Source organism: Triticum urartu, chromosome 6A (genome assembly GCF_056163025.1).
Source record: "Triticum urartu cultivar PI428250 chromosome 6A, HENAU_Tu73, whole genome shotgun sequence".
NCBI lineage: Eukaryota > Viridiplantae > Streptophyta > Magnoliopsida > Poales > Poaceae > Triticum > Triticum urartu.
The window spans coordinates 356,603,482-356,630,943 of NC_141878.1; the positions used below are offsets into that span (position 1 = coordinate 356,603,482).

General features: G+C 45.9%; 1 pseudogene; it reads right to left on the minus strand.

The window, feature by feature from the left end:
- Positions 1 to 24,213: 24,213 nt before the first annotated feature.
- Positions 24,214 to 26,883, minus strand: LOC147965226 (uncharacterized; annotated as a pseudogene).
- Positions 26,884 to 27,462: the final 579 nt, after the last annotated feature.

Sequence of the window (27,462 nt, forward strand, 5' to 3'; positions counted from 1 at the left end):
CAGGCACACGTCGCCATTGGGTGGTATTAGGATATTTTATTCCTTGTCTTACTCTGGGATTCTGATCTTTCTTCTCCTCGGGTTAAAAGTTTAATTGACTCTAACATTAGGATCTCGTGGTCAGATACACCCGGAGAGCCCCTTATTACAGATGATCGCCTACTACACTAGAAGATTTCGAAGATACTCTACGATGTTCTCTCAAGACTTTGTGTCATTGCTTTTGCAATTTCCTCTCATCGATAAACTCCTATGGATAACCACATACACTTGCCATTCATGCAATCATTCCTCGTTGATCTTGTTATTAGAAGATACCCCGAAATCCTCTCTATTTTATAAGAATACTTTATGCCTACTGCCTTGTAGTTCTTTGCCACCTGAATACCCCTACGGATAATTTCTCGCACTTATCGAGTATCCGCTCATACCTAGTTGATTCATGTATTTCACAAAAGTCTTCGAAATACCATTCGATCTTTCGTAAATCCTTAGCAGCCTATTGCTCTTGAAGTTCTTGCTTGCTTGCATTATGGTTAATCCCATAAGTCTGGTAATCTTATTGGCATCCTTTGTCATTATCATTTTGAGTCCGTTGATTCAATAGGTTGCGATTGCTTGCAATCCTCATTCGAATCCTAGAATTCATCCTTCTGGCTCAAACGTCATCTTGGACATGAGCTAATTCTTGACCAATCAGATTACCATTGATTGTACCCCTAAGTATATTCAACTTACCCATCCTCAATCAGAGCGTTTGCTTCTGATCCCTTGATTTGGAAATCATAATTCCTTTGTATTTGAGCTTTGAATTAGTTAGTTGTTTCTATAATTTGATCTCCTTGCATTGTTTCTTCCTCTGGGTGTGTGCCGATACTCACATCAGCTACATTGTGGACCGCCAAATCCATTGTTGAATCATTATTCGATAGTGTCCTTCATGTTGAATCACCTTGTGAGTTGTTTTCCTATTACATAATGCCCTTGGTAGATTGTATCCTCTTGTTTTGTCAACCATGCTCTGCTTTTGAGCTTGTGTTAATTACTTCTGAAGTTGTGGTATATGTTCCTAAGATGCCCCTATGAGTTGAACCTATGCCTTCCATAAATCCGTGTGAACCCAAAAGATTTCACGGGTCATACTCATCTTGTATTTCACCAGGTAAAACTTTTGACACTAATGCCATTTTCAAAACAGGGAGTGGATGAAAGGTTATGCATTGGAAAAGTGGGAGTCGACCTTGAACTTTGCGTTCATGCCCATGGACACAATGTAGATCCTATCATGGAAGCTTCTTGTAGTAATAACTATTTTCTTGATATAATATCATATGGAATCTGTGAATTGATCCTTTGCAATCGTGGTACTGACCATGATTGTTCCCCCTTTGATTCCATTTCTCGGACAAGTTAAAGCACTTGTCTTCTGCAGATCAATGCATCTCCGCAACCTCTATTTTGATCTTCCTTCGAGTATTGCCCTCTGGTATCTTGAGAATATCAAAGAACTGTGTTGCTTCCTATGAGTCTTCATCTAGTATTGCCTCTCACCGATTTTAGATTTCCCCCGGGTTAAGAGTTATTAGTCACTCGAGAACACCAATAAGTGAATCGATTGCGCACTCCGATTCAATAACTCTAAGTAATTTTCGTTGCTTATGAGTTTAATAATCTGTCAAGTCATTCCTAGCCTGATCGGGTATATCATTATCATGCTAAATTTTAACTGTGCTACCTGGTCCTTCCCAGAGCACAATTTTCGATGATGAGCTAAGCTTACGTCGATCTTCCTTGTCTTACCATTTCGCCTTGAACAACAAGCTTGATTTTGAGTTTGTGTCGTACTCGTGGTTCCAATAACCTTTCGCTTCATCATTCCTTTGACTTGATGTCATCACCGATCGATTACATCTTCATGAAATCTCTTGACAAATGTGTCATGATCATCATCAACATTTTGAGCTCTTCCAGGATATCAATTGAATTCATGATGAGAAATACCATCATTGCCCTTCAATGAGTTGTTGCTGAGCCCATCGGCCACCTCCTCTTCTTCATGATGAAATTGTACGAGCTGTTCTCGTAGTTCCTCCTGGATCCTTTTGTGTTCCGAAGTCCGACCTTTACCTGCTGACCATGTCGATGCTATCCCAAATCATGACTATGGTACTCAACATCAACAAAGAACATTGGAAGCGCAATGCTAAATGTTTCTTGATCGATTATCCAAACCCTGTTGTATGGGTAACAACATGAATCCCCTCGCCCCTTTACCTAGTTGGTTATCTACTTACTATCCTGCCATGGATATCATCCTCTGCTTGTCCTTAGGAAGGGAATACTCCTTACAATTGTATGTAAACACATTTTCCTTTCTATTGTTCTGATTAAACTAACAATCATATTTTCCTTTCCATTGTTTTGTTTAACCTTTCATTTAATTTATGAGATCTAAGAAGTAATAGTTCCCTGCTTATATAAACACCCCGGTGTACAATTTGTCAGTAAGACCCTGTTATTATTGCTGTTAACATTCCGGTAACCACCGATCGACGAGAACTTTGCCTATTGGTCCGCCTCATTTCAACGAGCAGGAAAATGGTTCTCTTCGTCCCTCACCCTTGGTGCCAACGTTGTTGCCAACATACCCGACATGCTACCCTTGGACATGCCTTGTTATACTGACCATGCAAGATGTCAACGCCCTTCCTTCTTTTAACCCACATGGTGGGCCCATAACCCACAGTTCCACAGGATTGAAACATGACTCTCATGTACTCCCCTATTTCCAAAGCTCTTCCTCACCCTTGGCTTCGTATGTAAATCACGAGCCACCTTCCTAGAAATGATCTACTCGGGTATCAAATGCAATGTCTATTTTCATTGCTCTAAAACCCTTTCACGCTCTATTTCAGGAATCGAACGGTTAGCTATTTGCTTGAATCTTCTATTTGCACCTTCTTACTTTTCTCTCGATATTTTCTTAAGTTTCAATTTGAGAGTTACTTTCCGCCACCTTCCCTGATGTTATCTACCAGATAAGCAACCTGGTAGAGGACCGTTCTTCCAAAGTTACCCCTTGTCCTTCCGTAAGTACGATGAAGGCCCCGAAGAAAGGATGACGACGTCTTCATGATGACCTAAAGTAGAGAAACGAAGACATCAACGAGAGGGATCAACTTCCTTGAGAAGAGCAACCATGACCGAGAAGATTCGTTAGAATTTCGTAACCAGAACTTTCCCCCTTACTCCACCTCTTAAATCTCGGGACGAGATTTCTTGTAGTGGAGGAGATTTGTAACACCCCAGTGTCATGATATAGTAACTGCACCCTAATGTGCCATGTCATCATGTTTTACTAAGTTGTTTTGCCACTTGATAAAATCAGGGTCAAATTCAAATTGCAAAAAGAAGTCAAATTATTATTCCTTCAAACTGTCAAGTAAAAATGTTCGTTGGGTTGCAATAATTCACTAGCTAATTTTCATGTAAGAATTAACAATTTTCAAAATATTTAAATGCCCCTAAAATATTCAAAACAGTACCAAATAGCGCCATTTAGCTCATTTAAATATAAGGTTAAATTCAAATGGTTTCAATTTGAGCCCAAACTCTTTGTGCCATCGAAGAATTTTGTCTAGTATTTATATGACGTGTTTCACATTTTACAAAAATTGTTTTTGTGGGTCAACTAAATGCAAAACAGGAGCTAAGAACTAAAACAAAGAAAAGAAAAGAAAACTTTTTGAGACATAAGAAAAGGAAAACCAGCAATGCCTAGTGTATAACTGGGCCTTAAGTGAAAAATGGGGCCATCGCACCTAGTCGTACATAACCTCCCGCTACAGTAGGCAGGCAGTGACCGTGGCGACCATCCATGGCCGGCCATCCCACCTAGTCGTACCTAACCTCCTGCTACAGTAGGCAGGCAGTGACCGTGGCGGCCATCCATGGCCGGCCATGGCCACACGTCGATCATCCACGCCCCCTACTGCCTACAAGACGACCCTAGTGACCCCCCTCCGAACCTTAGCCTCGTTCTCTCCCTCCTTGCGCCGCCTTGATCTTCCTCACGCTCGGCCGAACAACCATGTCCATGGCCGTTCTCTTCCTCACGCCCATCGAGCACCCCGTGCCCTAGGACCGTGCACATCCGCTCCGCCACATCCCGCTGCTGCACCCTCGCCGACGGGCTCGAGCTAGGAGGCGCCGTATGCTCGCCATCGAGCCCATCTGCATCGCGTACATCATCGACGTCTGCCGTCGTTGCCGTGGCTCCGTCGGAGCCCTAGATCCGTGCCATTTTCACCGTAGCTCCCCTTGGACAGTGCTCGGTCGGAGCTTGGATCCCCGCACGCTAGCTGCTCCTGTTGCCTGTGCCCGTGCCCGGGGTCTCTCCCTGCTTGTGGTGCCCCTAGACCGTGCCCCTGCCGCCTCCAGCACACGTCCATGGCCGCCCCTGTGCCCGTCTACCGGCCCGCGACCCGCGCCGCTGTAGCTGCTCATCACCGCGACCGTGCCTGCGTTCCGCGTGCCTTGGCCTCGCGCCACGCCGGCGCCCGCCCCTCCGAGCCGCTGCCCCGCCCGTCCCTGCTGACCCGTCGCCTAACGCCTCCCAACATGCGTGCGTTCTTGTAACACCCTCGATGCGACTATATCTCCCACGTGTCGAGGCACGACTTAGAGGCATAATCGCATTGAAGGCATATGTCGCAAGTTAGGCAATCTTCACAACATCCCATGTAATATAGATAATAAAAGGGGAGATAACATAGTTGGCTTAGACTCACCACGTTAATCAAGTACATAAATAACATTACATCATTCAAACACTCATGGCCCGACTACGGCGCCAAAATAAAAGATAACCCAACATGCGACACGGTCCCGATCACCCCCAACTGGGCACCACTACTGATCGTCAGGAAAGGAAACATAGTATCGTTGAGAGTCTTCGTCGAACTCCCACTTGAGCTCGAGCGCATCACCTGGAGCGGAATCATAAGGCCCTGCATCTGGTGTAATAGTAAACTGTAAGCCACAGGGACTCAGCAATCTCGCACCCTCGCGATCAAGACTATTTAAGCTTATAGGTAAGGCAAGGCAAATATATGTGGAGCTGCAGCAAGCGACTAGCATATGGGGTGGCTATCCTATTCGCAAAAGAGAGCGAGAAGAGGCCGCAAAGCGTGCGCGAGAAACTAGAGGACAACCTGCGCAAACATTACTCCAACACCGTGTCCACTTCCCGGACTCCGCCGAGAAGAGGCCATCATGGTAACACACTCAGTTGATTCATTTTAATTAAGTTAAGGTTCAAGTTATCTACAACCGGACATTAACAAATTCCCATCTGCCCATAACCGCGGGAACGGCTTTCGAAAGTTCAAATCCCTGCAGGGGAGTTCCAACTTAGCCCATGACAAGCTCTCACGGTCAACGAAGGAATAGACCTCCTCCCGAGACGTTCCGATCAGACTCGGTACCTCGGTTCTTCAAGACACTTCGACAGGTTAAAACAAGACCAGCAACACCACCCGAATGTGCCGACAAATCCCGATAGGAGCTGCACATATCTCTTTCTCAGGACACACTCAGATGAGCTCTCCATACAACTAAAACCAAACCTCGAGTTTCCTCGAGGGGGCGCTGCACAGGACTCTAGTTTGGACCAACACTCAAAGGAGCACTGGCCCAGGGGGCTAAAATAAGATGACCCTCGGGCTCCGGAAACCCAAGGGAAAAAGAGGCTAGGTGGCAAATGGTAAAACCAAGGTTGGGCATTGCTGGAAAAGCTTTAATCAAGGCGAACTATCAAGGGGTTCCCATTATAACCCAACCGCGTAAGGAACGCAAAATTCGGGAACATAACACCGATATGACGGAAACTAGGGCGGCAAGAGTGGAACAAAACACTAGGCAAGAGGCCGAGCCTTCCACCCTTTAACAAGTATATAGATGCATTAAGATAACATGGCAATATAATGGTATCCCAACAAGTAAATAAATGTTCCAATAAGGAACGACATCAATCTTCACCTGCAACTAGCAACGCTATAAGAGGGGCTGAGCAAAGCGGTAACATAGCCAATCAATGATTTGCTAGGACATGGTGGGTTAGAGGTTTGACATGGAAATTTGGGAGGCTTGAAAGCAAGTGGTAGGCATCGTAGCATAGGCATAGCAAAAGAGCGAGCAATCTAGCATAGCAAAGATAGTAGTGATTTCGAGGGTATGATCATCTTGCCTGCAAAGTTGTCAGAGTTGACTGGATCCTCGAAAGCAAACTCAACGGGCTCCTCGTTAGCGAACTCGTCTCCCGGCTCTACCCAAACAAGACAAACAAGCAACAAGGACACAATCAACCACGTGCAAGGATCAAACAATATGATGCACAGATGGTATGCTATGCGGGATGCGATGCGGGATGCATATGCAAGATTTGACAAGGGGTGCATGAACCTGGCCTCAACTTGGGAATCCAAGTGTGCCACTGGAAATATGAGATGAAATCGCTTGAAAACAATATAAAGAATGCCGGAATCGGAGCTACGGTTTGGAAATGGCAAGCAATTTAAATATGACACCGGTCTACGATTTACAGCAAGTAGCCTTCTAAATGCAATGAGATGAACAAGCTACAGCACCCAAACATGGCAACAAAATACATGGCAGGGATGAATTCAAGATGCTTAACAAAAGTCTAGCACTGAGCTAAGGCCAAATCATCCATTAACAGGTTCAAACAAGCATGGCAAAAATGCATATGGCAAACAGATTTCAGACTTAGTGAAATTAACACTTGTCTGGAATTTCAGATCAGGTAGCACTCTTTCGAGCAACAAAACTACATGCTACAGGGCCTGAACATGGCAAAGTAAAGCATGGCATGGAGCTACTCAAAGAGCTTAACAAAAGTCCCTTAGTGACCTTGAGCCAAAAGGGATCAGAAAATACAATTGCAAGCATGTGAACATGGCAAAAACATAATCAGTTCTCAGACTTGGTGAAAACTGGAGCATGCTGAAAACAGATATCAAGTAGGCATGTTTACGAGCTCGATGCACTCACTACGGAGCAAGTCATGATAATATAAGCATACACCCATCAAGAATACACAAAATTCAAGCTAGACATGGCAAGAAAAATAGCATAGCATGCACGGATCAACTACAACATCCTCGGCAAAATCGCTAACAAGTAGACAATCTGCCCAGATTCACAAAGTAGAAAAAGTAGAGCTCGATTGACTCAAGCTGGGGTGCTCCATAATTGCAAAAAAATACATGGATGGACAGAGCACTACAAGATTAACAAAACACCCTTACTGATCATCCTCAAAAGAGGCACGGATCACTAGGAAACAACATGAAAATATGGCAACATGAGATAAACAGATCAAGGACTTAGTGGAAATGCTAAGTCCCTGAAATCAGAATTACCAAGTGCCTCACTTGGCAAGCTTGTGCTAGTCACCACACACATCACAAAAATACATGGGTTGCACCTCTGGAAAGATGGCAAAACCCTTAACAAAACATATGTAGAACTCATGGGCATATCATGCACACAATAATCATGGCAAAAATGACAAATATCTAAATGGAGTAGCAGATCTGACAATTATCTCAAGTAGCACTCTTCTAACAGCATTTCGGGCATCAAGATGAACTCAAATGAAAATGATGCAATGGAATGAAATGATGTGCTCTCTAAGACGAACATTTTGATATGCTATATGCCAAAAAACGGAGTTACGGATGCAAAGTTACAATGCGATGAACAGGAGCATATGAGCTAGGGTTTCGGGCAAAAAGTCAACCGTCGGGATCCAGATCCAGATCCGGGGCACGCGGTTCGAGGTTCGTCGGCCGGAGTTCGCTCGAGCTCACCGGAGCAGGGGCTTGCCGGAGAGGGGCCTTGAGAGGAGGAGGGGCCGGCCGGGGAGGCGCCGGCAACGAGGTCGGCGGGGTCGGCGGCGGCCGGGCGCGCGGTGGCCGGCGAGGTGGCGGAGGTGGAGAGGAGCCGCCGTGGTGGAGCTCCCTGGTGGCGAGGCCGAGCGGCGAAGGCGCGGTGGCGGCGGCGTACCAGGCGGCGGGGCGAGGGAGACGAAGCCCCGGGCGGCGGCGGTGGATCCCGGGCCGCGGGGGCCGGCCACGGGCCGAGCGGGCCCGCGCGGAGTTGGCGGCGATGTGGGGCGCCCGCACCACGTGGCGCGCCCCGGTTGGCCGCGGCGGTTAGTCCGGAGGGAACCGGACGTGTCCGGCGGCGGAGATGATTTTTTAGGGTTTGGAAGGGGGGAGATCTGGAATTTCGAGAGGGGGACCTATTTATAGGCATAGAGGGAGTTAGGAGAGTCCAAATGAGGTGCGGTTTTCGGCCACGCGATCGTGATCGAACGCTCTAGATGATGGAGAGAGTTTTGGTGGGTTTTGGGCCAACTTGGAGGGGTGTTGGGCTGCAACACACACGAGGCCTTTTCGGTCCCTCGGTTAACCGTTGGAGTATCAAACGAAGTCCAAATGGTACGAAACTTGACAGGCGGTCTACCGGTAGTAAACCAAGGCCGCTTGGCAAGTCTCGGTCCAATCCGGAAATGTTTAATCCCCACACACGAAAGAAAGGTAGAAATGACCATCGGAGGAGAACGAAGCACCGGAATGCAAAACGGACAACGGGGAAAATGCTCGAATGCATGAGATGAACACGTATGCAAATGCAATGCACATGATGAAATGATATGAGATGCATGACAATGATAACAACACACGGAGACAAAAACCCAAACCCGAGAAAATAAAATAACTTAACGCCGGAAACGGCAAGAGTTGGAGTACAAATTTGGAAAGTTACACCCGGGGTGTTACAACACTCCACCACTACGAAAGGATCTCATCCCGAGATCTAGGACTAAAAGAACGCCGGGTATTCAGAACGGAGGTGATCCTCGTGTTCCCAGGTAGCTTCACGCTCGGAATGGTGTGACCACTTGACTTTGAGGAATTTGATTGACTTGTTGCGAGTCTTGCGTTCAGTCTCTTCAAGAATAGCAATGGGGTGCTCACGATAGGAGAGATCTTCTTGGAGCTCAATGTCCTCGAAGTTGACGGTGCGGTCAGGAGTCTTGAAGCACTTTCGAAGCTGAGAGACATGGAACACATCATGAACATTCGCAAAGTTTGAAGGAAGCTCGAGTTGATAGGCGAGATCGCTTCTCTTGCTGACAATCTTGAAAGGTCCCACGTATCTAGGGGCAAGCTTCCCTTTGATACCGAAACGACGAGTACCTTTCATAGGAGAGACGCAGAGGTAAAAATGATCTCCGATCTCGAAAGCCAAATCACGGTGCTTACTATCATAGTAGCTCTTCTGATGGGATTGGGCTGCTTTGAGGTTATCTCGAATGACTTTGCACATCTCCTCTGCCTCTGTGATTAAGTCATTTCCCAAAAGCTGACGTTCACCGGTTTCAGACCAGTTGAGAGGGGTACGGCACTTCCTGCCATACAGAATTTCAAATGGGGCCTTGCCTGAACTTGCTTGAAAACTGTTGTTGTAGGAGAATTTAGCATAAGGAAGACAATCCTCCCACTTCATGCCGAAGGAGATCACACAAGCCCTGAGCATATCTTCAAGAATCTGGTTGACACTCTCGACTTGACCGCTAGTTTGAGGATGGAAAGTTGTGCTGAAGCGGATGTTGGTGCCCATGACCTTCTAAAAAGAATCCCAAAACTTGGAGGTAAAGATGCTGCCACGGTCTGAAGAGATCACTTGTGGAATACCGTGCAGAGAGACAATTCGAGAGGTATAGAGTTCCGCCAATTGAGCTGAAGTGATCGACTCTTTGATAGGCAGAAAATGAGCCACTTTGGTGAGTTTGTCGATGACAACGAATATAGCATCATTGCCACGCTTGGACTTTGGAAACCCAGTCACGAAGTCCATTTCCATGTGGTCAAACTTCCATTCTAGAATGGCAAGAGGTTGGAGGAGACCTGCTGGCCTTTGGTGTTCTGCCTTCACTCTTCTGCAGACATCACATTCATTCACGAACTGAGCAATCTTGCGCTTCATTAGAGTCCACCAATAAGCCTGCTTAAGGTCCTGATACATCTTCGTGATCCCAGGGTGGATGGAGAGGAGAGAATTGTGAGCCTCGTTCATGATCACTTTACGGAGGTCACCTTTGGGTACAACAATACGATCCTCGAAGAAGAGAGTGTCCTTGTCATCAAGGCGGTAGCACTTGTACTTGGGTTGACTCTTGGCAATCCCAATCTTCACCTTTTTCACCATAGCATCAAGAAGCTGGGCTTGGAGAATCTGGTCTTCCAAGGTAGGAGAGACTTGAAGGTTGGCGAGGAAACCTTGAGGAACAACTTGCAGATTAAGTTTGCGGAAAGCTTCACAAAGCTCGGGTTGATAAGGCGTGAGAATAAGACTGTTGCAATAAGCCTTCCTGCTCAATACTTCAGCAATCACATTGGCCTTGCCTGGAGTATACTCGATACTCAGATTATACTCTTGAATCATTTCGACCCATCGAGTTTGACTGAGGTTGAGATTAGGCTGAGTGAAGATGTACTTGAGACTCTTGTGGTCAGTGAAGATGTCCACTTTTCTTCCCAATAAGAGATGTCTCCAAGTCAAAAGAGCGCGCACAACTGCCGCCAACTCGAGATCATGAGTGGGGTAGTTCTTCTCATTGGGCTCCAACTGGCGAGAGGTATAAGCAACAACTTTCTTCTCTTGCATCAACACTGCGCCAAGACCTTGGAGAGAGGCATCACGAAAGACCTCGTACGGCTTGGATTCATCAGGCGGAGTCAGAACTGGAGCAGTGATCAATTTCTCTTTCAAAATGTTGAAAGCAATGTCACACTCCGGAGACCAAACGTACTTGACGTGCTTCTGGAGAAGATTTGAGAGAGGCTTCACGATCTTGGAAAAGTTTTCAACGAATCTTCGATAGTAGCTTGCGAGACCGAGGAAGCCACGGAGTTGCTTCACGTTCTGAGGAGGTTCCCAATTCACAATTGCAGACACCTTCTCAGGATTCACCGCAACGCCCTTGGTAGAGATGATATGACCAAGATAAAGAACCTCATCGAGCGAAAATTCACACTTGGAGAACTTGGCGTAGAACTGGTGTTCCCTGAGCTTATCAAGAACCAAACGCAAGTGCTTGGCATGATCTTCCTTGTTCTTCGAGAAAACCAGAATGTCGTCGAGATAGAACAAAATGAAGTCATTGGTATAGGCGTTGAAGATGAAGTTCATCATGCGAGAGAACGTCGGAGGAGCGTTGACGAGGCCAAAAGACATGACAGTGTATTCATATGAACCATAGCTTGTCCTGAAAGCCGTCTTGGGAATATCTTGCTCACGGATTCGAATCTGATGATAACCCATACAGAGATCAAGCTTGGAGAATACTTGGGCACCTTTGAGTTGTTCGAATAGCTCATTAATGTTAGGAAGTGGGTATTTGTTCTTGATGGTCTTCTTGTTCAATGGACGGTAATCAACACAAAGCCGGTCCGTTCCATCCTTCTTCTTCACAAAAAGAACACCACAACCCCACGGAGAAGAACTAGGCCGGATGAGACCCATTCTCTCTTGAATATCGAGTTGCTTCTTCAGCTCCTTCAACTCTTCAGGTCCGAGCTTGTAAGGATGCTTGCACACAGGTTCCGTGCCGGGCTCAAGATCAATAACGAATTCAACTGGTCGGTGCGGAGGCATTCCTGGAAGCTCTTCTGGAAAGACGTCTTGATATTCGCAAACGACTGGAATCTGCGAGATAGCATCCAGTTCACCATTCTCATTGAGAGAAAACAAACGGATGGTATTATCCCAAGCGGAAAAGACAATTACATCCTCAGACGAATGAGTCAATTGAATCTGCCTGGCAGCACAATCAAGATGCGCCTTGTGCTTAGAAAGCCAATCCATTCTGAGAATAAGATCAATATCCGAGTTACCAAGAACAATTGAGGAAGAAAGGAACTTTTAGTCGCCCAAGGTGATAGTAATATCCGGGACGCAGAAATTAGCTGTCATTTGCTTGCCCGGTGACACGATTTGCAAAGAATTTTGCAGATACTGATAGTCGCACTCATACTTCGATGCAAAAGGTTTGGAAATGAAACAATGCGATGCACCAGTGTCAAAAAGAACTTTTGCAGGAATATCATTAACTAGAAGGTTACCCATGATGACATCTGACGAGTCCTCTGCCTGAGCTGCATTCACCATATTGACCTTGGCGTACTTGGGGTTATGGTTGACCACAGTTGTACTTGCCGATCTCACAGGAGGAGGAGGAGGAAGACGCCTCTGGTTGAAACACTTGTTGGCATAGTGACCCTTCTGTTGGGACTTGTTGCACGTGACCTCTGAAAGCGGACGGTGATACGGAGCACTCGATCTTGGAGGTTGAGACGAAGTCTTGTTCTGAAAGCCAGGGTTGGGTGGGTGGGAAGAACCACTGCCACCTTTGCTCTTCTGCTGATACGGCTGACGGAACAGAAGAGGAGGAAGCCAAAACTTCTGCTGCTTGGCCACTTGAGTAGAGGAAGAAGGAGTAACATCTCTGACTCACTTCTTGGAAGCATCACACCTCAGTTGAGCAGCCTCTTGCTTCAATTCCATGTTGTAGAACTCATCGTACCTCAAGGGCTCAAAGAGAACAAGAGCTAGCTGGATTTCTTCTCTGAGACCACCCCTGAACTGGTATATCATGCTCTTCTCATCAGGGACGTCCTGCTTGGCAAAACGGGCGAGCTTCTGAAACAACTTGTTGTAGTCATAGACAGACAAAGAGCCTTGCTTCAGGTTGTGGAATTCCTCACGCTTGCTTTCAACCACGCTCTGAGGAATATGATGAGCTCTGAAATCTTGACGGAATTCATCCCAGGTAATAACACGTCCACCTCTGGAATCCTTGTACTGCTGGAACCATTCTGCAGCTTGATCTTTGAGTTGGAAGGAAGCAAACTTGACAAAGTCCTCAGGCCTGACGTTACTGCACTCGAAATGCTTGCACAGATCCACAAGCCAATCGTCAGCATCAGTTGCCTCAACACAATTGCTGAAAGTCTTTGGCCCGTTAGCAAGGAACTGGTTGAGTGTAGCAAAGTGATTCTGATTGTTGCCTTGCTTCCCTTGGTTGCCTTGATTGTGCTCTTGAAGAATTTGCATGATCAACTGTGTGTTTGCATTGGTTGCGGCCATCACAGCTTGCCATGCCTCCGGAGGAGGGGGCGGTGGTGGCGGATCAGGATTCGGAGTCGTGTGCGTTGGAGGAGCCATCCTGAAGAGGTTGACATCCATTAGCACATTGATAGACAAATATTGAAGCTGAATCCACCGGAATGAAAATTGCAACATATAGTCTTCACATCCGAACAAAATGAATGAATGCATTCCTCTTGAAATGGTCACATATGCATAAATTGAGAAGCCACTTAGAATTAAGGTAGAGAAATAAATCAACAAGGTGCGGATCAAGAACGAATACTCGGTAAGAAATCCCAATCTCAAACCAACTATCTGTGGAAGAAGAACTAGAGCTACAAGAATTCCCACCTATGAAACTCCCGAACCTTTCCGGTTATGAAATCAGGTGTTGGGGATACAGGGGAAGCATAATATCTCACCCAAATCTAGCAAATCCTACATCCAGCTGTATCCATCCTTCAACACATAACCGAGAAAAACTTCGGAAACCATCTACCTCAACCTTCGAAAAGCATCCGTTATACAAGTTATGGCAATACTCCCGAACTCCCGCCCCAGTACTGGGTGGCGTCGAGGTTATCTCACCAACGAACTGCATAAAAGAGATTTTCGATGTCGGCGTACTAAACTCAGATATTCCAGAACTGCAACGATAAAATTATGACAACACCTCAGAGCTCAACTCCCCGGGACACTTCCATAAAACCCCTGACAGGAGGCACCAAGACAATGTTCTCATCATAAAACCATCGGAACGATTCCAAGATACCCGCGTGATCCTAAATTTTTTTAGTGAAATTTGAGAAGAGAAGAGTCAAAACTCTACGTCAAGATGCCTTACCAGAGCGATGAGGAGAATGGGAAGTAAAAAGACTTCCTAAACTCTCCGATATATAATTCCTAAATGACTCAAAACATTTTTCTGGACACAACTCGGCTGCTAAAAACGATCAAGCAATGGGGCTCCTAAGGTCGGGGAAGGCTCTGATTACCAACTTGTAACACCCTCGATGCGACTATATCTCCCACATGTCGAGGCACGACTTAGAGGCATAATCGCATTGAAGGCATATGTCGCAAGTTAGGCAATCTTCACAACATCCCATGTAATATAGATAATAAAAGGGGAGATAACATAGTTGGCTTAGACTCGCCACGACAATCAAGTACATAAATAGTATTACATCATTCAAACACTCATGGCCCGACTACGGCGCCAAAATAAAAGATAACCCAACATGCAACACGGTCCCGATCACCCCCAACTGGGCACCACTACTGATCATCAGGAAAGGAAACATAGTATCATTGAGAGTCTTCGTCGAACTCTCACTTGAGCTCGAGCGCGTCACCAGGAGCGGAATCATAAGGCCCTGCATCTGGTGTAATAGTAAACTGTGAGCCACAGGGACTCAGCAATCTCGCACCCTCGCGATCAAGACTATTTAAGCTTATAGGTAAGGCAAGGCAAATATATGTGGAGCTGCAGCAAGCGACTAGCATATGGGGTGGCTATCCTATTCGCAAAAGAGAGCGAGAAGAGGAGGCAAAGCACGAGCGAGAAACTAGAGGACAACCTGCGCAAACATTACTCCAACACCGTGTCCACTTCCCGGACTCCATCGAGAAGAGGCCATCACGGTAACACACTCAGTTGATTCATTTTAATTAAGTTAAGGTTCAAGTTATCTACAACTAGACATTAACAAATTCCCATCTGCCCATAACCGCGGGCACGGCTTTCGAAAGTTCAAATACCTGCAAGGGAGTCCCAACTTAGCCCATGACAAGCTCTCACGGTCAACGAAGGAATAGACCTCCTCCTGAGACGTTCCGATCAGACTCGGTACCTCGGTTCTTCAAGACACTTCGACAGGTTAAAACAAGACCAGCAACACCGCCCGAATGTGCCGACAAATCCCGATAGGAGCTGCACATATCTCGTTCTCAGGGCACACTCAGATGAGCTCTCCATACAACTAAAACCAAACCTCGAGTTTCCTCGAGGGGGCGCTGCACAGGACTCTAGTTTGGACCAACACTCAGAGGAGCACTGGCCCAGGGGGGGCTAAAATAAGATGACCCTCGGGCTCCGGAAACCCAAGGGAAAAAGAGGCTAGGTGGCAAATGGTAAAACCAAGGTTGGGCATTGCTGGAAAAGCTTTAATCAAGGCGAACTATCAAGGGGTTCCCATTATAGCCCAACCGCGTAAGGAACGCAAAATCCGGGAACATAACACCGATATGACGGAAACTAGGGCGGCAAGAGTGGAACAAAACACTAGGCAAGAGGCCGAGCCTTCCACCCTTTACCAAGTATATAGATGTATTAAGATAACATGGCAATATAATGGTATCGCAACAAGTAAATAAATGTTCCAACAAGGAACGACCTCCAATCTTCACCTACAACTGGCAACGCTATAAGAGGGGCTGAGCAAAGCGGTAACATAGCCAATCAACGGTTTGCTAGGACATGGTGGGTCAGAGGTTTGACATGGCAATTTGGGAGGCTTGAAAGCAAGTGGTAGGCATCATAGCATAGGCATAGCAAAAGAGCGAGCAATCTAGCATAGCAAAGATAGTAGTGATTTCGAGGGTATGATCATCTTGCCTGCAAAGTTGTCAGAGTTGACTGGATCCTCGAAAGCAAACTCAACGAGCTCCTCATTAGCGAACTCGTCTCCCGGCTCTACCCAAACAAGACAAACAAGCAACAAGGACACAATCAACCACGTGCAAGGATCAAACAATATGATGCACAGATGGTATGCTATGCAGGATGCGATGCGGGATGCATATGCAAGATTTGACAAGGGGTGCATGAACCTGGCCTCAACTTGGGAATCCAAGTGTGCCACTGGAAAGATGAGATGAAATCGCTTGAAAACGATATAAAGAACGCCGGAATCGGAGCTACGGTTTGGAAATGGCAAGCAATTCAGATATGACACCGGTCTGCGATTTACAGCAAGTAGCCTTCTAAATGCAATGAGATGAACAAGCTATAGCACCCAAACATGGCAACAAAATACATGGCAGGGATGCATTCGAGATGCTTAACAAAATTCTAGCACTGAGCTATGGCCAAATCATCCATTAACAGGTTCAAACAAGCATGGCAAAAATGCATATGGCAAACAGATTTCAGACTTAGTGAAATTAACACTTGTCTGGAATTTCAGATCAGGTAGCACTCTTTCGAGCAACAAAACTACATGCTACAGGGCCTGAACATGGCAAAGTAAAGCATGGCATGGAGCTACTCAAAGAGCTTAACAAAAGTCCCTTAGTGACCTTGAGCCAAAAGGGATCATAAAATACAATTGCAAGCATGTGAACATGGCAAAAACATAATCAGTTCTCAGACTTAGTGAAAACTGGAGCATGCTGAAAACAGATATCAAGTAGGCATGTTTACGAGCTCGATGCATTCACTACGGAGCAAGTCATTATAATCTAAGCATATACCCCATCAAGAATACACAAAATGCAAGCTATACATGGCAAGAACAATAGCATAGCATGCACGGATCAACTACAACATCCTCGGCAAAATCGCTAACAAGTAGACAATCTGCCCAGATTCACAAAGTAGCAAAAGTAGAGCTCGATTGACTCAAGCTAGGATGCTCCATAATTGCAAAAAAAGACATGGATGGACAGAGCACTACAAGATTAACAAAACACCCTTACTGATCATCCTCAAAAGAGGCACGGATCACTAGGAAACAACATGAAAATATGGCAACATGAGATAAACAGATCAAGGACTTAGTGGAAATGCTAAGTCCCTGAAATCAGAATTACCAAGTGCCTCACTTGGCAAGCTTGTGCTAGTCACCACACACATCACAAAAATACATGGGTTGCACCTCTGGAAAGATGGCAAAACCCTTAACAAAACATATGTAGAACTCATGGGCATATCATGCACACAATAATCATGGCAAAAATGACAAATATCTAAATGGAGTAGCAGATCTGACAATTATCTCAAGTAGCACTCTTCTAACAGCATTTCGGGCATCAAGATGAACTAAAATGAAAATGATGCAATGGAATGAAATGATGTGCTTTCTAAGATGAACATTTTGATATGCTATATGCCAAAAAATGGAGTTACGGATGCAAAGTTACGATGTGATGAACAAGAGCATATGAGCTAGGGTTTCGGGCAAAAAGTCAACCGTCGGGATCCAGATCCAGATCCGGGGCACGCGGTTCGAGGTTCGTCGGCCGGAGTTCGCTCGAGCTCGCCGGAGCAGGGGCTTGCCGAAGAGGGGCCTTGAGAGGAGGAGGGGCCGGTCGGGGAGGCGCCGGCGACGAGGTCGGCGGGGTCGGCGGCGGCCGGGCGTGCGGTGGCCGGCGAGGTGGCGGAGGTGGAGAGGAGCCGCCGCGGTGGAGCTCCCCGGTGGCGAGGCCGAGCGACGAAGGCGCGGTGGCGGCGGCGTACCAGGCGGTGGGGCGAGGGAGATGAAGCCCCGGGCGGCGGCGGCGGATCCCGGGCCGCGGGGGCCGGCCACGGGCCGAGCGGGCCCGTGCGGAGTTGGCGGCGATGTGGGGCGCCCGTGCCACGTGGCGTGCCCCGGTTGGCCGCGGCGGTTAGTCCGGAGGGAACCGGACGTGTCCGGCGGCGGAGATGATTTTTTTAGGGTTTGGAAGGGGGGAGATCCGGAATTTCGAGAGGGGGACCTATTTATAGGCATAGAGGGAGCTAGGAGAGTCCAAATGAGGTGCGGTTTTCGGCCACGCGATCGTGATCGAACGCTCTAGATGATGGAGAGAGTTTTGGTGGGTTTTGGGCCAACTTGGAGGGGTGTTGGGATACAACACACATGAGGCCTTTTCGGTCCCTCGGTTAACCATTGGAGTATCAAACGAAGTCCAAATGGTACGAAACTTGACAGGCGGTCTACCGGTAGTAAACCAAGGCCGCTTGGCAAGTCTTGGTCCAATCCGGAAATGTTTAATCCCCACACACGAAAGAAAGGTAGAAATGACCACCGGAGGAGAACGAAGCACCGGAATGCAAAACGGACAACGGGGAAAATGCTCGAATGCATGAGATGAACACGTATGCAAATGCAATGCACATGATGAAATGATATGAGATGCATGACAACGATAACAACACACGGAGACAAAAACCCGAACCCGAGAAAATAAAATAACTTAACGCCAGAAACGGCAAGAGTTGGAGTACAAATTGGGAAAGTTACATCCGGGGTGTTACAGTTCTGCTGCTGTTCTTCTTGGCACGTACTGCTCTCCTATCGCTGCTGCTCTTGTTGATGCGCCACTGCTCTCCTACGATGCTGGCTCTACTGAGTTCCTTGGTAGCTACTGATTCTAATCGCTGCTGTTGGCTCTACTCTGCTGCTTACTAGTTGTTGCTGCTAATCGCTGCTGCTCGTGCATAGCTCCTGCGGCTGCAGCTGCTGCCTTTGGCCAGGAGGCCGGCCCGATTAAATTAGTCTAGGATTAGTTAGGTTAGCTAAATTGTTTACTTAGTATTATGTGTGAATGACAGTTGGGTCCACCTAATTAGATTAGAGAAGTCTTTTTGAAAATTAATAAAGCAGTGACATGTGGGCCACCACCTCTGCTTTTGACCGGTCAATTTGACTTGGTCAATTCAGTTTAAAGTTAAATACAAAACTCTAGAAAAATAATAAAACTTTGAAAATATCATATAAAATAAACCATAACTCGGATGAAAATAATTTATATATGAAAGTTGATCAGAAAAATGAGACGAACCCGAGCACACTATCCACATACCTGTCAGATGCCTCCAAAACTGTATACATGGAACCTTTTCCCCGGTTCATCTGTCTAACAGATGTCCGAAACCGGGAAAACGTTCTAGTTAATTTCCCGCTTCGTCTGCAACGTGTAGCATTGCGTTAGGTCATGCCTAGCACAACGTTTTTCCATGTTATGCTTTGTGATGCTTTGATTTCTCTGTTATTTATTGTGTTCCTCATCCGTTACTCTTTCCGGTAGACCCCGAGACCGATGTTGATCTGGTGATTGACTACTTCACCATCGAGGGTCCGTATTTGTCTGCCGAGCAACCAAGCAAGCCCCCCCTTTGATCATTCCATATCACCCATTCTATTATCTTATGCTTGCATTAGATTTTGCTACTATAATTGATTGCTCCTATTCTGATGCATAGCCTATTTTTGCTTCCTGCTTTCATACCTTACCTGCTTATTCTAAACTGCTTAGTATAGGGTGGTTAGAGATCCATCAGTGACCCCCATCTTGTCCCAGTTGCCCCGCTTTATGTTCGGTGACTCGATCAACGTGATCAACGTCCATGCCCCAACACCGCACATCACCCCCTTAGTTGTATGACTTTGCAGAGTTAATATCGAGTGCCGAGGGTGGTACCTCGACAACACATCTGATGTTAACCATGTAGTGTAGCTATTTGGTCGTGGTCATCGAGGGTGATTCCTCCTTAACCACTCCTGATACGACTCTGTCATGCAACCCCTCAAGTGTGAACCTCGAGGGTGGTTCCTCTTATGTTCACCTTGATGATTACATCGAGTGGAATTCACCGAGGGTGATTCCTCGGGTTTTCCCCTTGACGTTTGGACACACGGATACTTGTACTTTACAACTGTTACTTGGAAAGGCGGGTCGACCCTGAGGGGTACCCGCGAGTGATGTGGAGACGGGTTGACCTGGAGGGTACCCGAGAGTTGAATACGAGGCGTGGCCGGCCACTCTTAGCCCTTGCCGTAAGTCCTCGAGACGGGGCGACGGGGTCACATCTTTCATGAGTCTCTGCTCGTGACCGCACTACCAACACACTAACGGTTTGGATATTTGATCCGAGGGGCCTCTAGCCTGATAGCACTAACCATCACGTGGGCATAGTATGGGCGTTCTGTGTCGTATGCATCTGCTGAAGCTTAATAGACGTCATGCGACTAGCGGCGCGCGCTGGGTTGGACTGGTAAGCACCTGCCTTTTTTAAGGAGGTAGCTAGGTCTGCTCACCGGTCGCCCGTGCAACGTGTAGGAGTTCCCGGGGCGATGGCCCAAGACCCCTGGGGGCATAGGTTTAGTTCGGTGTGCTGACCTCTCTATTAAGCCTAGGTAGGGTTGCGGCGTATCATTTGGCCGAGGCCGGGCATGACCTAGTAAAGTGTGTCCAGCCAGAGTTAAGCGAGCGTATTGGGTAAGTTGGTGCACCCCTGCAGGGAAGAAAACATCTATTGATAGCCTATCCTATGGTAACGGAAACTCGGAGTTGTATCCCGATCGATACAACTAGAATTGGATACTTGAGATGAGAAATGTATATGAGAAATGGATAGTATGGCTCTGGGATTGCTTTCTCGCAGGGAGTCGAGAAAGGATCTTTGGCCGAGGTTGATAACACTACTACAACTTTACTTTATGATACTCTACTCCATCCTGTTGCTGCAAGATGGTGGTTTCTAGAAGATGCTAGTCTTCGATAGGACTAGCTTCTCCCCCTCTTATTCTGGCATTCTGCAGTTAGTCCATAGATACTACCCCTTTCATTGATACCGGTGCATAAGTAGTGTAGATCCTTGCTTGTGAGTACTTTGGATGAGTACTCACGATTGCTTTGCTACCCCTTTCCCCCCTTCCATCTTCTTTCCGGTTGTTGCAACCAGATGACGGAGTCCAGGAGCCAGATGTCACCATAGACACTTACTACTATCCCGAGGGTGCCTACTACTACGTGGAGACCGTTGACGACCAGGAGTAGTTAGGAGGCTCCCAGGCGGGAGGCCCTGCCTTTTTGATCGTTGTTGCTTTTGTGCTAGCCTTCTTAAGACAGGCTTGTTTAACTTATGTCTATACTCAGATATTGTTGCTTCCGCTGACTCTTCTGTATTCGAGCTTATGTATTCGAGCCCTCGAGGCCCTTGGCTTGTAATATAAAGCTTGTATTCGAGCTTATGTATTTGAAGCATGAGAAAAGGAAGCTTGAGTACATGATTGGTGACCTATTCAAATACAAAGAGGCCACCAAGGAGAAGATAAGGGAGCTGAAGGGCATGCTGAATGAATTTGATTGAATTTGTGTCATTGTAAAAAATGACTTTGTATCTTTCCTAGAATGTCTACCTTCTGTCAAATGAACATGAACCTCCTCCTGGATTTGTGTCATTTGTACTTTCTGTCAAATGTTAACTAAATTGGGTTCAGTTAACTAAACTGGGTTCAGATAAGTAAATGTAGATAAGAAATTGAAGTTAACTGTCAGTGTTTCTTCTTTTGGAAAGATTTGTTGTTTTCTATGACTGAATTTGTATGCTTGTACCAAATTTTGATTAAAGAAAAAAAATTAAAATTTACACAAAAAAAGTTTTGCCTAGGTCTCGAACCTAGGACCTATGGTATTGAACATTGGGGGCAATGCCAGTGGGTTAAGTAGTAGTGCTTTGATCAAGGGTAGGTACTAAACTAACTATTTAGTAGTTGCTAGTGGCCCAATGGCCCACACCTTTTCGGTTTCGTTCTTTGCTCTTTAAGCCCACCCACCCACCGCTCCACTCTCCACTCACCTACAGTCCACCCACGTCTCCTCGGTTACCCCATTACCAAACCCCCACTCCACCGTCAAGAAAACCCTCGTCGCCGATGACATGAAGAACAACCCTGCCTAGCAGAGGGTCATCGATGACCTCACAGGCGACGACAAGGCGATGCACGCGGACCTGACAGAGATCGGGAAGTGGTTCCCCAGCATTGGGATGCTGCGTCACCACGCGCATGGCCTCCTCAAGGTCATGACCGACGACGAGCTGGACCGCGCCTGCATCGACCCCAATGGTATCCCTTGTGCGCTAGTCTTTTGCTTCGCGATGCAGGAGATGCGCTCTGCCGACCAGGGGCAGCGAGCCCGGTGGTGGATGTACCTGTCCACCACCGCGCCATGGCAGCCGGATCCGTCGCGTGTTGGCTCGCAAACGGAGCGCGTCAACAACGTCGACCTGGCCGTCCTAGCGCCTGTGAAGATGGTCTACTGGGACCACTACCAGCCCGATCTCCTCGGGCGCGACGACATCTCTGAGTACATCTCGTCCGATTCAGAGTACAACTCTGGCTACGCCGCTGACTTGTCCTGGTCGACTGGCTGGGATGAGCCCGAGGTGATTGTCCTCTCTGACGACGAGCCGTAGGTCAAGGTGGCGGCGCCTGTCGTCCCCGAGCCGAATGTCCAGATGGTGGCGCCCGTCGCCAGGGAGGGTGACAAGCACTGCCCCATTGACGTCGAGCTGCTTCCAGATGTTCCTGACACCGTCAAGCAGGAGGTGGAGGTGGTCTTGGCCCTGCAAGCACACGTGGACGTCGCAGCACAGCCAGAGAGGAAGAAGAAGAGGAAGGTGGCATTTGACATGGAGGTTCGCTGCTCGGAGCGCCTCCAGAATATGAAGAACTAAAGATGAAGAAGATGCAGTAGCAGGCATGAAGAAGATGCAGTTGAAGTAGTTAGGTATGCTGAAATATACAAATTTTCAGCATATAAGTTATAAAATAGTAGTTTGTTAGGTGTGCTTGTATATTAAGCACATAAGTTATTTGTAATTTCTGCTGGCAATGTTGAACTGGATGTTGATGCTATGGAAGTGTTGAACTAGTTGTGATGCTATATAAGAGTTTAACTGTGTTGATGCTATATAAGTGGCAAATGTTGCTATATAATGTTGTTGATGCAGTCTTGTTGCTATATAAGGCAACAATCCAAAAGTGTCTTGTTGCTATATCAGGCAATAATTTCAAAAGAAGTTGCTGCTAAGGTTTTTAGAAAAATGAATCTTTGTCTTAACTGAATTTTGTCTTAACTAAACTTTGTCTTAACTAAACTTTCTCAGATAACTGAATTCAGACAACTGTTAAAATTCAGTTAACTATAAACATTCAGTTAACTTTTCAAACTAAATTGGGTTAGGTGTAAAAATTAAGTTAACTGTAAAAGTTCAGTTATCTTTGCAAACTAAATTCAGTTAACTGTAAAAATTCAGTTATCTTTTCAAACTAAATTCAGTTAACTGTAAAAATTCAGTTCTCTTTTCAAACTAAATTCAGACAACTGTTAAAGTTCAGTTAACTGTCATAATTTAGTTAACAGGGAGGGGAGGGGAAGCATAATAACTAGGTTGTCAAGTAACACTTGAGCAAAGCGCAGTTCCTATCACACTGGCATTGCACGCAGTTTCTCACACCACAAGTCCTGGTTTCGAGACCCAGGCCACCTTTTTTTTGTTTATTTTTTTATGTTTTTTATGCAGTTAAGTACAAAACCAGTAAAGAGAGAAATGAACCACTAGTTCATTGCAGATTTCAATTTGAATTTAGTGAATAAAGCCACTGATTCTGCACTAAACTCTAATAGTTTTCATTTTGAATTCAGTGAATGAAGCCATTGAATGAGGAAAAATGCAACTGTACTGAATCATCTAAACTACAACAGTTTCAAAGAGTCTCATTGTAGTTTTTGCCAAAAAATTACAAGTGCAACAACACTGAATCATCTCAACTCCAATAGTTTCAAATAGTCTCAATGTAGTTTTTTCCAAAAAATTACAAGTGCAACAACACTGAATCATCTCAATTCCAACAGTTTCAAAGAGTCTCATTGTGGTTTTTGCCAAAAAAATACAAGTGCAATGACACTGAATCATCTAAACTCATCAAACCTGTTCACTCTCTTCAGCTTCTTGGGCACACGTCCACTTGGCCCTGCCCGCTTCCTCTGCTCAGCTCTTATTCTCTTGGCCTCTTCTTGCTGTTTCTTCCTTGCTTCTTGATCTTCTTTTCTCTTCAGTGTTGCCTCTGCTTTAGCTGCCATTGCTTCAAGGGCTCTGGCCTCCTTCTCTTCTTGCAATGCAGCTTTTCTTGCTGCTGCATCTTCCAGCCTTGCTGCAGATTCCACAGCTTTCTTCTCTTGTGCTGCTCTTCTTCTTTCTTACTTCTCTGCTTTCCTCTTTGCAATTTCTTGCCTTTTTTCTTCTGCCTCCTCTGCTTTCTTCTCTGCCATATCATTCATGGGCTCACGTGGTGCATCTCTCCTGTCTGCCATCTGTCTTTCTTTCTCTCCTTTCATCTTCAGCAACTTCATGGTCTGGTTGCCTTCATTTGTAGCTGTTGTTGTCTGTGCTGAAGTGTGAGAACTGGCTGCCAGTGAGATGAATGAAGAATCTGGCAAATGCTTTCAGTATCTTCTCTAGGAACAGGTCTGTATTGTTGCATCCTATGAAGCATTGTAAATCCAAAGTTTTGCACCTTTACAAAACAATCATCACATGCTAGCATCAGTACAACAAAAAGGATTGGGAAAAGTGGTCAAAATGAAGGGACAAAAGTGGAGAATTTTCCTGAAAAACAACTGGTGTATCTGCTCCATCATCTTGTGTGACAATGACCTCCTCATGTGTATCATGGCCATCAACATGGGTCTCCTCATGTGTAACTTGGCCATCAACATGGACCTCCTCCTGTGTAAGTTGACCATCATCTTGTGTGACATGAACCTCCCCCTATGTACCTTGGCCATCATCTTGTTGTGGCAAAACAATTTCATCATCTGACACATCATTAGGAATGGCCCTTGGACCCGTTCTTGTTGTTCTCTCTGCTAGATTTGGCAAAATACCAGCCTTTCTTTGATTACATCCTTTGATGTTGTGGCCTGTTTCGTGGCAGTCTGAACATGTTATTGTGATTCCATGTCTGCTCATCACCTTGGTTCCATCTTTCTTTTCAATCTCATAAGGCTGCTTTCTCCTACTCTTGTTTGAAGGCCTCCCTACTTGTTTTTCATATACAGGTGGCTTGATTTCACAACCATTCATCTTCCGCCACTCACTCCTATCTCTGTAAGGCTTGATAATGGGTTTGTATGCTAGCTTGAATGCTTCTATACTGTAACAGGAGTGCACCAAACTCTCAGGATCAATCCTCTCATGTCTGCAGCATGCAATTGCATGGTGACATGGAACTCCACTAGATCCCACCTTTTGCATGTACAACTTTCTTCCTTCATGTCAACTATGTATGTCCTGTTCCTGTTGTCAACCTGAAAGATGCCATCACCAGCCCCTGAAACCATGCATGTAGCTGACAACTCTGTATTCTTCTCAATTCTTTTCCTAATGTTTGGGCATATTGAGCCAGGCCAGGTCTCCGCCTCCTTTTTTTTGTTGTAGAATCTGACCATGAGCTCTGTTTTGACCTTGTCAATCATTGATCTGAGATGCATCTCCCTAGCCTCAAGAATATATTTGTTGAAAACCTCACAATTGTTGTTCAGAAGGATATCACACTTGACCAATTCTCTTTGGAAGCCCCTAACCCAAGTGTTGAGTGGTAGCTGCTCAAGCCATTTGTATGCTTCTAGGCCGATGACCTTCATTTCCTCCATGCTTGCAGCTCACAGTTCTGGTGTTGTGCTCCTTGCACACTTCCATAACTGGTTCTTAAGAACATCTCCTTTGCGTGTTTGCTGAAAATTCTGCCAGATATGCCTAACACAGTGCTTGTGCTCTGCATCAGGAAAGTGTTGCCTCACTCCCTTGATGAGGCCCTTTTGCTTGTCTAACATTATAGTCCATGGCTCTATGTTTACAATTCCCAAGTCACTCTTCAGATTTGACAGAAACCATTTCCATGTGTCAGTGTTCTCTACCTCAACAACTGCAAAAGCTATAGGGTAAATGCAGTCATTAGGGTCCATGCCAACAGCATACAACATAACACCTCCATACTTTGTCTTCAGGTGGCATCCATCCAAACAAATGATAGGCCTACAGGCTTGCATGAAACCCCTTTTGCAGGCATCCAGAGAGAAATAACAACTTGCAAATATGCCATCACTGACACCCACATAGAAAGAACTTCCTGGATTTGATCTTCTGAATTCTTGTGCATAATCCCACATGCTGTTGTACTTCTCCAACTCATCTCCTTCAATCACTTTCTTCACTAGCCTCTTAGCCCTTCTGAGCTTGCTCCTTGTTGCTGTCATGTTCCAATCTTTCTGAACCACCCTTGCAAAAAATTTCATATTCATGTTTCCATCTGCTCTGAAAGAATCAACATATTTTCTAGCCACAAAAGGAGTAGTGAATGACTTAACACACCATTTCTTTATGCATGTATGCTTTGGGTTGTATTTCTTGATCATGAAGCAGTTGATTCTCCCATCAAATGATGCAGACAAGGTCCAAGGGCACCCATCTTCACAAATGGCATTGAGTATTTTCCTATCATTTCTGGGGCATTTAATGTCAACTCTCTCCTGACAGCTGTACTCTTTGATAGCTTCCCTCAGGAACTCAATAGATCCAAAGGTCTGGCCAACTTGAAACTATGGTTTAGTCAGGTGTTCCTCTCTAAAACTTTTGAAATTCAGATTAACCTTATCTTCATTAGATAAAGGCAAGCACATGTCCACATCTTCAGTAGGATCATCAGCTTCTTCTTGGACTGCTTTACCTTTGCCTTTCTCACAATCAACATTTTTGTCAAACAAGTCATCATCATCTTGCAGATCAATGTATGAATCAACAATTTGTGGAATGTAATCTTCACCTGAATCCTGCATTACTGAACAACCAACTGCACCTGCTGCATCCATGTTGAAAAACCTACAAGATTTCCTGGCCCTAAACCCAAACTGAGATGAAAGGTAAGTAGTTCCTGGCTGGGGTGGACTTGGTATGAAATCATCTTCTTCTGACTCTGCTCCACTTTCTGACTCTGCTTCATCTTGCTCATGCTCATGCTCTTGATCATGTTGAGGCAACTCCTGTTCCACTTGAGGGAGCTCAGCCTTCCCATGTTCCACTAGAGTGAGCTGAGCCTACTCCTCTCGCTGCTGTTGTGTCTGCTCTTCTTGCTGCTGGTGTGCCTTCTTCTTCTTTGGCCTAATGCCACTGAACCTGACAATTAGAGGATCCTCATCATCAGAGTGAACTTGAACAAGAGAAATATATTATCTCATGCTCTCATCATGATCAAGGAAAATATGTTGGAAGTGGTTGCCATTCAGAACACAATCCTTCATGTTTTCTGTCATAGTGTTGTCCCCTATCTTAATCTCTCTTAATCCATTCGTATACACTGTCAATCCAGGAACACACCAATAAACCCTGATCCTGCCCTCAAACTCATATCCAATTTCCTCCACTAGACTGGCAACAACATTAGGTGTCCA